Source organism: Littorina saxatilis, linkage group LG6 (genome assembly GCF_037325665.1).
Source record: "Littorina saxatilis isolate snail1 linkage group LG6, US_GU_Lsax_2.0, whole genome shotgun sequence".
NCBI lineage: Eukaryota > Metazoa > Mollusca > Gastropoda > Littorinimorpha > Littorinidae > Littorina > Littorina saxatilis.
Genome location: NC_090250.1, coordinates 23,683,000 through 23,695,932, shown reverse-complemented (window position 1 = coordinate 23,695,932; position 12,933 = coordinate 23,683,000). Strand labels below are relative to the sequence as shown.

At 39.1% G+C, this 12,933-nt stretch overlaps 2 protein-coding genes across 2 annotated transcripts in view; both read left to right on the top strand.

Annotated features, from left to right (window-relative positions):
• Positions 1–12,933, top strand: part of LOC138968792 (allene oxide synthase-lipoxygenase protein-like) — a 141,112-nt gene that overhangs the window by 66,066 nt on the left and 62,113 nt on the right. The window lies entirely within an intron of this gene.
• The window catches only part of LOC138967962 (arachidonate 12-lipoxygenase, 12R-type-like), a 69,409-nt gene that overhangs the window by 56,087 nt on the left and 389 nt on the right, over positions 1–12,933 (top strand). The window lies entirely within an intron of this gene.

Below are 12,933 nucleotides of genomic sequence, written 5' to 3'. Positions count from 1 at the left end.
CCTTATCTATACATATATAATTAATATATATCATAGATTATATAATGGTATGATACATGAAGATTGTATAGGGACTTCTGCTACACTTATGGTGTAAAACACATGGGATGAATCATGCTGTGTTGCTTGAAAGTACAGACTCGAACATCAAAGCATTTGGTGTCACTCGGTTCAAAATATTAAAATGTATGGTTCGTGCACGTCCAATTTAATTGTGATTAGGCTACACAGCCATAGTATATAGGTTGTGTATCTAACATGATGTAATCGGCGTACCGTTTCCGCACAGTCTTCGACTCGACGACTCCATAACCCCACATACACGTGAACATCAATAGATCTCCCAAACTTCTTTGAATATTTTAATCAAAATGTTTGTAGTACATACTCAGAAGACGACCCTTCAACTCTGTTGAAACAATTCAGGGTGTTTCCGCTAAAAATGTGTCTGTAAATCAAGTTCTTAGTTGAAGTTAAACAAAATGATCCTTACATAGCCCGTAAAAGCCCGCGAGGTAAAGGCAGACAAAAACAGTTGTGAGCGCAATCTATAATTGTAACCCGTTATGGCGTAGTTGGTATGTCAATGTTCGCCTGTGGTCTCCAAGGTTGCCGTGGGTTAAATCTCATGTTATTTTTTGTGTGTGAAATGTGACGCAGGGATCCCTTTGAACCCATTCCTCTTGTTTTTTGATTGTTGGTTAATCATCTTTTATAGTTCATGTTACAAACTTCTTTAATTTGGCAGGTGTTTTTATTTTTTAATTTTGTATTTATTTTTGGGGTCTTCTTTTACTTCATTCCAGGGGTGGGGTAATAAGCGGGCGGTTTAATGGTCCTTATGGTCCCTTTGTTTATTTTCGGAGGAGTGGGGGTGGGGGGTGGGGGGTGCCGCTGCTGTCTGCAGGTTATCTAACTCACTAGGCATGACTGTTTCGCTAAATGGAGCAGCAGCGTCAGTGGGGAACAGGGCACGAGACTGTAGAGTTATGGACCCTCGTGTACAATCAGTGAGAGCCATAGTGAAACACAATATTACACATTTATGAACAACACATATTAATTACTTCACGCCATTACCTCAGTTATTCCCATAGTAGCAGAAACATTTTTTGAACATTGTCAAATATACGTCAGGGCTAATAGTCTCGGGTGCTGTTTTACTTCACAGTTATTTTTCAAGGTTGTCAGTAATATCAGAATAAATATCACACACTTGAATGTTGTCCAAGAGCTTCAAGGCATAGTCACTGATGTCATTACTTCAGTTATTGTCAAGATTGTGGGTCATGAGAACTTAATTATAATATTAATAGTTTTATGATAATAATAAAATTAAACAGCAACAAAAAAATACGAAAAAAGTTATAAGTGTATAGTACTTGTCTTACATTATGATAGTCCTGATTTTGTGATAAATCGCCAATTTGCAAGTGCTCTACACAAGGCTAGATGTTATTAAAGGTCAAGGAGGTCAAATATCACGAAAAGGCGAAGCAACCAGCATCGGTGGCTGGCAGAGGAACCTCCCTCCGATTGGGCCACCAGAAGTAGAGGTGAAAGGAGAGGCTGGTGCAGCGGGGTGCCCGAGCCTCAGAAGGATAATTGGCGATGCAGCAAGGCCATTGATATCAGCGTGAACTTGTTATCAGCCGATGCCGTTATCGGGTTACAGCCGTAGCCCTTTCGCCGTGGCTTCGCGAGCTAGCACTGTAAGTCAGATGCTGACCACCGGTTCGCGGCGCCACAGGACCATGTTTTCAGCGTTCCTTTTCGTGTTGGGATCAAGTTACCGTGCCCTGGCCAAGAACGCTAGCATTGAAGAAGGGAGAGAAAAGTTCTACCTCCCCATCTTCGGTTTATGTAACCGACTAGGGCTCCTTGCATTAGGAAGTATTCGGATTCTAAATGTTTATTATTATTATCACTAGCAATACTCGTGCTCCTCACGGGATGTAACAAATGTTTTATGATTTTCATTAATCACTGATGGTGTGGATATTAAAGTGTCTATGCGAATCCATCCCATGATCAATTGCTATTATTGTTGCAATGGTCGACTTATCTTGTCTGAATCATGACTGATTTATTATTGTATTCATAGCTTCAAAGCGACGGTGATTGGAGTAGATTAGCTCCCCTGATCAGCGAAGCCTTATTTAACTATCAGTCATATGATAACCACACATATGATGGTAAAAACCCTTATAACTTTGGAACCAGCCAACCATTTTTTTTTTAATGAAATTAAACATGAAGACGCAGGCCATTAGTCCCTTCATGAATTCAAAAGAGAAAAAAATCAACTCGATTTTCTGCGAAAAACATTTCGCTGTGATTTTGTAATTTGTAACTGCTATTTTGTAGACCCTTCCTCGGAGTATGTAATAAAAAAGGTTTCATTGAAATATTCCCAGAACTTTGGGAGATATGGATGTTTATGCATTGGAGAATCAAACACTAAAACCCTTATAACTTTGGAACCAGCCAACCATGTTTTATGAAATTGAACATGAAGACGCAGCACATTAGTCCCTTCAACTTAAAAAAAATTAACTCGAATTTCTGAAACATTTCTCGCTGTGACTTGGTATTTTGTACTGCTATTTTGTAGACCCTTCCTCAGAGTATGTAATGAAAAAAGTTTCATTGAAATATTCCCAGAACTTTGGGAGATATGGCTGATTATGTATTTTGACCATCGGGCCCCGTAATGACCTTGACCTTTGACATATCCAATATAAATGTTGCACACAATAGGCTATCGTGTGTCTACATCTACCTACAAAGTTTGGTTGAAAAATACTTAGCGGTTCAGGATTTATCGCAGTTCCTATATTGTGACATACATACATGCATACTTACGGAATGGAACAATCGCAAACGTTCCCGCTGGATGACGAATTAAATTATAAAAAACGTATCAGTAAAATAAAATAACAATGAACAGCACACATTCCCTGAAAAGTAATGTAGCGTAGGGGAAAGGGAGAAAAAATGTGACACCGCGTGGATTCGAACGTACGTGATTAGAACATGATGAAGCAAGAGTGTCCTAACCAACTGGCCTACAAATAATTTGCAAAAGTTTCAGGGAAAAATACAGCTATGACATTACAAAAACCATAGGCAATGGATGTTCCCGTGTTTGCCATTCCAATAAGTAACAACGATAACAACTTGATAGGTTTGAGAGTAAACTTGATTTGACATGATACTGTGTTGTCTAAAGTGTTTATTGGATTCTCGGGCAGTTTTATCCCGGACGGCTGCATGTCGAGTTTCAGGGGTGCCTAAGGGCTTCCGGCGGTAGGTAAAAATATTTAATGTTCAAATAAACCCACTTAATTAAAAAATAAACACATTAGACTCAGCCAGTCCTGATCGAGGTGGCCTCCACTATGCCCATGCAAAAGGAATAACGTGAAAGTTGCCCAGTACCACAGAAATTAGCAATTTCGTGTGACTGAGGCTACCAGTACCTGTATTAATATATGAATTATAATTGGCAACGGTAAGCGATTTCACACAGATTAGCGCGGGACAAATATTGACAGATTTTTTTTTTTATCATAACTGCAATGTTCTTCTCCCCCCCCCCAAAAAAAAACCCAACAACAACGCAACACCTCCTCCCTCCCCAACCCCTAAGAAGAACAGGTCCGACAAACCCCTGCGTCACACAGTAAGCTTTTTTTTTTAAATTGGTTTAAGCGTGTTTTTATTAATTTCTTGTATACATGTTATATACAGTAACAACATTAAGAACGTTAACAAGCAGACTGCTTATGGACACGTTCCAAAACTAATTATCAATACACATTCTGATAACAAGACATGGCGAACAAGTGATAACTTTAACCTTTTTCTTTCAAAATATTTCATAATATTTTATACAAATAAAGAGAGGGAGAGAGAGAGAGAGAGAGAGAGAGAGAGAGAGAGAGAGAGAGAGAGAGAGAGAGAGAGAGAGAGAGAGAGAGAGAGAGAATGCTTTGCTACATCTATTGCTGTCACTGTTAATATACTATCAGCCGAAGCGATCAGTTGACATAACGTAATCTTGTACAGCAGAAAATATTTTCATATTCAAAGATATAGTTAAATCAGTATTGCCAAACAAAAGTGTTTTGCAATCCAGAGCGTACGTTGGTAGACTATTGAATAAAATGGTTCTATGTTCGTTAAATTTTGGACAATGATTAACGACGCCAATGGAATTCAATCTCCTGCCTCGGACACTTTCGTTTTGTCACGTTAGGAGAGCAATTTACCAACTTATCTATTTTGCGTCTTGACAGTTCACGTGAGTGATATTTTAGTGACTTTTGTGACATATAGACTGACCGGAACAAACGCAAACGTCCACCCTCTGGGTGACGAACAACAACACATTTGCATTCAAACGAAGTAGTTTGTTGATCATAGTGCAATTATCCCGTTTGACTTGTGTCTGTTCTCAATATGACTAACATATATATGTACTCATTTCTCCCAAATGGGTAAAGCTATTGAAACTCACTTTGGCTATGAGCTCGAGGTCCATGGGAATAAACGCTCATAATTATGTCCTGCAGATTGATGACCCTGGTGTCACTCAAAATTATCCCGCCAGGAAATGCTATTTCGTATACATGTACTCAATTGTCTAACCGGCACGGTTGGCCTAGTGGTAAGGCGTCCGGTTGGCCTAGTGGTAAGGCGCCTAGTGGTGGGTTCGAACCCCGGCCGGGTCATACCTAAGACTTTAAAATTGGCAATCTAGTGGCTGCTCCGCCTGGCGTCTGGCATTATGGGGTTAGTGCTAGGACTGGTTGGTCCGGTGTCAGAATAATGTGACTGGGTGAGACATGAAGCCTGTGCTGCGACTTGTGTCTTGTGTGTGGCGCACGTTATATGTCAAAGCAGCACCGCCCTGATATGGCCCTTCGTGGTCGGCAGGGCGTTAAGCAAACAAACAAACAAACAAACTCAATTGTCTCCAGTAAGGACACAGTTATTTTCTCCGAATTTAAGGCCCCAGTTTGTGGTGATTGATATTGATTTGCTCTGTAGTTTGATGATCCTAGTGCCAACATTATCCCGTCAGGCATTGTTTAAATGTTTTCGTTTGCACCCACTTTTCTCCAAAACTGATAAAACTGTTGACACCACTATTAGGAAGCATGCTCATCGGAGTCGATGCCGAGAAGCTCTGAACTTTGGTGACCCTAGGTACCATAGTATCCGGCCATGAAGGGTTTTAATATACTGCTGACCATACACCCGTTAGGGTCCATATGTTCTATCAGCCCCAGATACTTTACTTGATTTTTGCTTTCGGTCCAGCGGACTCTTTTGAGCCATATCAGGACCAATCAGCCCGAGACGAAGACTTTAAATAATAAAACAACAACCACAGCACGAGATGATAAACGGAAAGTATTAGGATCATTATGGTCACTTGTTAATTATTATTTTGTTACCCCTTTATCACATGCCGGCTATTGATACATGCCATATCATTATTTTTGTTACCAAAACGAATACGTTGTGTGTGTGTATTGTTAGGAAAACTCCAATCTTTTAGATTAGTTAACAATGTATCAAGAAAAATCACATATTTGAGCGAGTTTCTAGGTGACCCTCTTCGTGATTAGGGACCTAATGTACATCCTATTTGATCTTCCATGAATGGGTTCGGTTGATATTTGAATTTTCTGTAAAAGGGGTCGCTCAGATAATCGTCAAAATGTAACTGACAAGTCCAGTGGCTAACGAAGGAAAGCACCGATCACCATCAAGACTAAATCACTACCAGATGTCAGTAGGAATGTTGGTAACTGATCCACTGACCGCTATCATATGTTACTACTCGCGTACATTCCGTAGAGTACCTAGAGACCAATCTAGAGCATAATTGTATTTCATTCCCTCTGCTAGAACTGACTGGGCTTGCTGATATAAGCAAGCGTTAGTTTGTAACACATTCCCTGGCCCGTCCCAAGAGAATATGAAAGATATATATGCTACACGGAAGCGTTGTATAGACCGAAACAGTTCAAAATAATGATACTGGATTCAGACTTCAAAATTATTGTTTTCATATTAGGCCTACGAACAATAACTTACATGTTAAGAGAAATAATACATGTATCGAGAGATATTGCTTTTATTCTAGGCTACATCTCTTATGGAGGCATCTTACACACTCTCTCTCTTTCTTCACCCTCCCATCTCTCTCTCTCCTTCTCTTCCCCTCTATCTCTCTAATATTGACAACACCCCTCATATGATCACTCAACCTCTCCCCATCGCCCTCTGTCTCTCACCTTCTTACACACACTCTCTCTTTTCCCAACTCTCCTCTCTCTCCATCTCTCTCTCTTCAATAATGACACCCCCCATATATCACTCTACTTATCTTCCACTCTCGAATCTCCAAACATTCGGTTAAACGTGATTAACTGGTATCGTACCCCTATGACAGATAATATTCCCTATTCTCTGCATTCTCTGCTTGCTGTAATGCTCTTTTTTTTTCAAGCCACATTTCACGTCAACCAACTTTCATCAAGACGTTATTTAAAGCGTCATTGTAGAAATGACATTCGGAAATATTAGGGGAATCCCTGTCATAACATTTTTTTCTATTTGTTTCTCATCAGGCATTTTTTGTTTTAATCACAAGTAATATAATACAGACACACAAAGAGAGACACCTATAGTGACAGCCGCTCTATCATGCTAGGACTGGTGTCAGTATACTGTGACTATACGAGGATGTCAATCAATCCTGAATCAATATGAGGCTTATATCGCGCGTATTCCGTGGGTACAGCTCTAAGCGCAGGGATTTATTTATTTTAATTTTATTTTATGCAATTTATATCGCGCACATATTCAAGGCGCAGGGATTTATTTATGCCGTGTGAGATGGAATTTATTTTACACAATACATCACGCATTCACATCGGCCAGCAGATCGCAGCCATTTCGGCGCATATCCTACTTTTCACGGCCTATTATTCCAAGTCACACGGGTATTTTGGTGGAAATTTTTATCTATGCCTATTCAATTTTGCCAGGACAGACCCTTTTGTCAATCGTGGGATCTTTAACGTGCACACCCCAGTGTAGTGTATACGAAGGGACCTCGGTTTTTCGTCTCATCCGAAAGACTAGCACTTGAACCCACCACCTAGGTTAGGAAAGGGGGGAGAAAATTGCTAACGCCCTGACCCAGGGTCGAACTCGCAACCTCTCTCTTCCGCAAGTGCGTTACCACTCGGCCACCCAGTCCGATGTAAGCCTCTGCGATTTCAATCTCAGTGTGGCAGTACATTAATCTGCTGACCATAAACAAGGAATGCGTCCAGCTGTCTCTCTAGCTCTCCAGTAGGTTTCTCAGCGGGATACCTGCTTGACGACGTTCTAATTGATGGCACGCGAACCGTGCAATGTATAGCCACTGCGCGAGTCGAACCGCTCTACGACTAGCTGCTCCTTTCCACGGCCCCCCAGCCCCACGCATCCCTCTCTCACCCCTCCCTCTCTCCCCCTCCCTCTCTCTCACCCTCCTTCTTTCTCTCCCTTCCTCTCTCTTTAACCTTAATTGTCAATCCGTTTTTCATTGCTAAATTCATACGGATAAATAAAAGCTTGATGATTAGCAAGAATCACCTCTGATTTGTTATTTGCACTGTCACTGAAGACTAGACCGTCAGTGAAACTTAATACAGTTCGCCACCTGTTTACCTCTTTTTATATTTTAATCCAGACAGCATTATCCACCACCACCCATTATATAAACATTCTATTTTGTGTAGTCCCGATATCAATGTTGCAAACCTTTTGATGCAGCTTTTAATAATATAAGAGATTTGATTTATACGTATTCCCTGTTTCACTCAATGAATATATATATTCCCTAAAATATCCAGGTAATATACATATTTCCTGGAATTTGGATGCCATTTTTAGACGTATTCCCTGACTTATATTTAGCATTCAAAAGGAGACACTTTGATGGAGTGAAAAATCTCTCTCTCTCTCTCTCTCTCTCTCTCTCTCTCTCTCTCTCTCTCTCTCTCTCTCTCTCTCTCTCTCTCTCTCTCTCTCTCTCTCTTATGCTTACAAATATAACAACAATTGCATATCAATAAAATTTACAACACAAAATTACACTGTTTGCACCAATGAAGTGAGAAAAAATGACTTTTATATCAGCAAAATCAACAAGCCGTAATAACTCTAGTTGGCGGGATATATTTTGTTTGTTTGTTTGGTTGGTTGTTTGCTTAACGCCCAGCCGACCACGAAGGGCCATATCAGGGCGGTGCTGCTTTGACATTTAACGTGCGCCACACACAAGACAGAAGTCGCAGCACAGGCTTCATGTCTCACCCAGTCACATTATTCTGACACCGGACCAACCAGTCCTAGCACTAACCCCATAATGCCAGACGCCAGGCGGAGCAGCCACTAGATTGCCAATTTTAAAGTCTTAGGTATCCCTGCCGGGGTTCGAACCCACGACCTCCCGCTCACTGGGCGGACGCCTTACCACTAGGCCACCGTGTTGCGGTTTGGCGGGATATAGTGATCCTTACATCGTTCGAAAAAAACCCAATACAGCTACCCTTTCAAACCATGTTTTTTTGCTTATTTGCTATTGTATTTGGTTGTAATATGTTATATAGAATTGTGCATGTGGAGGGATATTATATTTTTTAAATATGGAAAAAGTGAAAGCTAATTTAAAATTTATGGACAGATTAATTGATGAAAATGGCTCTCAATAACGACGCAAAAAGGAATTTTACAGGAGCAAGTGAGATTTTACAACAACGTGTTTGATAAAAATGGGAATTTTGTTGAGGAGGATGCTGAAAGTAAAGTTCTTAATTCAAATATTCCTCAGTTAAATGACGAACGAAAATCATTGATGATTTCTCCAATATATCTCGCTTAAAATTAAATAAAAGTAAAACGGAAGCAATGTGGTTGGGATCGCGTATAAACTGTCAAGAGAAATATTGCGATATTAAATGGAATACCCAGGTTAAAATCATGGGAATTAGTCAGTTTTAAAAAGGACATCCCGGCCTCTGAAATTATGGAAAATTGGTCCAAAAGACTTGAAAAAGTTGAACAAATCATTTGCAGATAGTCAAGAAGAAATTTAAGTATAAGCGGCAAATTATGTATTATTAAGTCCTTCTTAGTTTCACAATTTGTGTACGTTATGCAGGCGCTTCTTGCCCCTGTTAAAGTTCTTGATAAGTTGAATACTATTTTGTTCAGGTTTCTCTGGAAAAGGAAGTATTCAAATACAAAAGCCGAAATGTATTGTGTAATGTGGTGGAAGAAGGTGGTATTAACATGATAAACGTCCACGATATGCAGACTTCTTTTTTACTCACATGGGCAGCAAAACTTCAACAACAAAAACATGAAACGTGGACAACGATTCCATTAAGTCTTTATCAGGTATTGGGAAGAAATTTACTTTGTTTTAAAGCCACAACACCACTAAAACTGTTCCAAGGTATTGAATGCATTCGATCAAACTTTTGGACAGAAGTTCTCTTAAAATGAATCCATAATAAAGCATTGATTTATGAGAGAGAAGATCGCTTTGGCGATCAATGTTTGTGGAACAATATAAAAGTGGTTTATAAAAATAAAAGCTTATATTTTAAAAAAATGGATAGAAGCGCACTGATACGGTGAAAGATATTTGGGTTAACGGAGATATGATTTCTTTTAACCAGCTGTGCACAAAGATAGGATACAGTCCCTCTAGATTTTTTTAGTACGGCGCAAAGACTGCTGTGCGAGCGCTTGCACTTCGCAAAAACACAGCCAGCCCGCGAGCAGGCGAACACAATAATGACCTTGACACACGGAACCCTGTGATCATTAACCCCTCCGCGAGAAAGTTTCGCATGCTGATTGTCCAGTCCAAAGCGAGCGAGCCTTGCGCTGTTACATTTTGGTTACATAAATATCAGGTTAAACTAGATCACAATTATTGGCTGTTAGCAAGCAAATGTACAAAAGAAGAAAGATTGCGATTGTTACAATGGAAAATATTACATAATATTTATCCCACGAATATATTATTAAAAAAAATGAAAATTAGAGAAACAAAATTATGTACATTTTGTAAACACATTGATTATGTTGAACACTTTTTTGGGCAATGTGAGAAGTTGACGAGCTTTTGGGAAAATGTTGTCCATTATATTCTCAGAACACGATGTCTTGTTTGGTTATCAACCTAGTAATATATGCCAAAATAATAAGGTACTTAATCACATTATTTTGATTGCAAAAATGTGTATTAGTAAATATAAGTATGGTGATAGATACGATTTGAATAGTATATTGGAAAATGAAATGTACATTGGAAGTATGTGAGTAATGTATAAGTCGAGATGAGGTGAAGTGATATATGACGTTTGTGAATATTATGAGGGGGGTGGGAGAGAGCGGATGGACGAGAATAAGGAAAAAAAAAAGGAGAAAAAAAAAGTAACCATGTATGGCTCCTCAATTGCTTTTTGTATAAACAACCATGCAAACCACAAAAAAAGAGAAAAATAAAGAAACAGGTTTTCTCCAATTTAAAAAAAAAAACCAAAACAAAAAAAACAAGTCGCTTAAGGCGAAATTACTACATTTAGTCAAGCTGTGGAACTCACAGAACGCACTGCATTTTTTTTTACAGTGACCGTAGTCCGCCGCTCGCGCAAAACGCAGTGAAACTGACGAGACTGTTTAGCGCGGTGGTGGTTTCGCTGTGCTGCATACCCGCACGCTTTTCTGTACCTCTCTTCGTTTTATCTTTCTGAGCGTGTTTTTAATCCAAACTCTATATGATTTGGAATCAGGAACCGACAAGGAATAAGATGAAATTGTTTTTTAATCGATTTCGGAAATTTGATTTTGATCATAATTTTTAATTTTTAATTTTGAGAGCTTGTTTTTAATCCGAATATAACATATTTATATGTTTTTGGAATCAGAAAATAATGAAGAATAAGATGAATGTAAATTTCGATCGTTTTATAAAAAAAAAATTAATTACAATTTTCAGATTTTTAATGACCAAAGTCATTAATTAATTTTTAAGCCACCAAGCTGAAATACAATACTGAAGTCCGGCCTTTGTCGAAGATTGCTTGGCCAAAATTTCAATCAATTTGATTGAAAAATGAGGATGTGACAGTGCCGTCTCAACTTTTACAAAGAGCCGGATATGACGTCATCAAAGACATTTATCGAAAAAAGAAACAAGTCGCGTAAGGCGAAAATACAATATTTAGTCAAGTAGTGGACAGCAAGACCGTATACTCGTAGCATCGTCACTCCACCGCCCGTGGCAAAGGCAGTGCACGTGGAATTGACAAGAAGAGCGGGGTATTCGTTGCGCTGAGAAGGATAGCACGCTTTTCTGTACCTCTCTTTGTTTTAACTTTCTGAGCGTGTTTTTAATCCAAACATATCATATCTATATATTTTTGGAATCAGCAACCCACAAGGAATAAGATGAAAGTGTTTTTAAATTGATTTCGAAAAAAAAATTTTGATAATAATTTTTATATATTTAATTTTCAGAGCTTGTTTTTAATCCGAATATAACATATTTATATGTTTTTGGAATCAGCAAATGATGGAGAATAAGATAAACGTAAATTTGTATCGTTTTATAAATTTTTATTTTTTTTTACAATTTTCAGATTTTTAATGACCAAAGTCATTAATTAATTTTTAAGCCACCAAGCTGAAATGCAATACCGAACCCCGGGCTTCGTCGAAGAGTACTTGACCAAAATTTCAACCAATTTGGTTGAAAAATGAGGGCGTGACAGTGCCGCCTCAACTTTCACGAAAAGCCGGATGTGACGTCATCAAAGACATTTATCAAAAAAATGAAAAAAACGTTCGGGGATTTCATACCCAGGAACTCTCATGTCAAATTTCATAAAGATCGGTCCAGTAGTTTAGTCTGAATCGCTCTACACACACACACACACAGACACACACACGCACACACGCACATACACCACGACCCTCGTTTCGATTCCCCCTCGATGTTAAAATATTTAGTCAAAACTTGACTAAATATAAAAACACGTCCGGGGATATCATACCCAGGAACTCTCATGTAAAATTTCATAAAGATCGGTCCAGTAGTTTACTCTGAATCGCTCTACACACGCGCACGCACACCGGCACAGACAAAACTTGACTAAATGTAAAAAGAGAGAGAGAGAGAGAGAGAGAGAGAGAGAGAGAGAGAGAGAGAGAGAGAGAGAGAGAGAGAGAGAGAGAGAGAGAGAGAGAGATATGATAATAATGATGATGGAACTTTATTTTTCAAGGATAGAGGTTTAAGGTGACGCCTTTTCTTACAACCGGTCCTTACTTCTAATACAAATGTCTAATAAATGATAAACAAGTAAAGCAACATGACAAATAAACAAAGTAAACGAACGAACCAGCAAACAATCGACAAGTAAGCAAACAAGCAAATAAACATAAACAACAAAATGACAAAGTAAGGAACATACAAATCAAAAGCAAAACATGCAACATATTAATTGAGGTTATACATGTAAAGTGATCGACGGTTAAAGTTCCATCCTCACCTATTCACACTTTACTGACACTATACACAACCATCAGTGTGTATAGGAAACAGGTACTTAACGCCTTCGTCCGTACGGGTTACACACTGTGTATAGCCAAACGGTACCTAATGTGGATTTCGTACGTACAGAAGTCACACAGATCCGTCTGCGTATGACCGGTACCTAAGGTGCTCCTCGTCCGTATGTGTGTGTGTGTGTGTGTGTGTGTGTGTGTGTGTGTGTGTGTGTGTGTGTGTGTGTGCGCGCGCGCGAACTGCAGACGGACGATTTCAGAGCAAGTATCATATGTAAA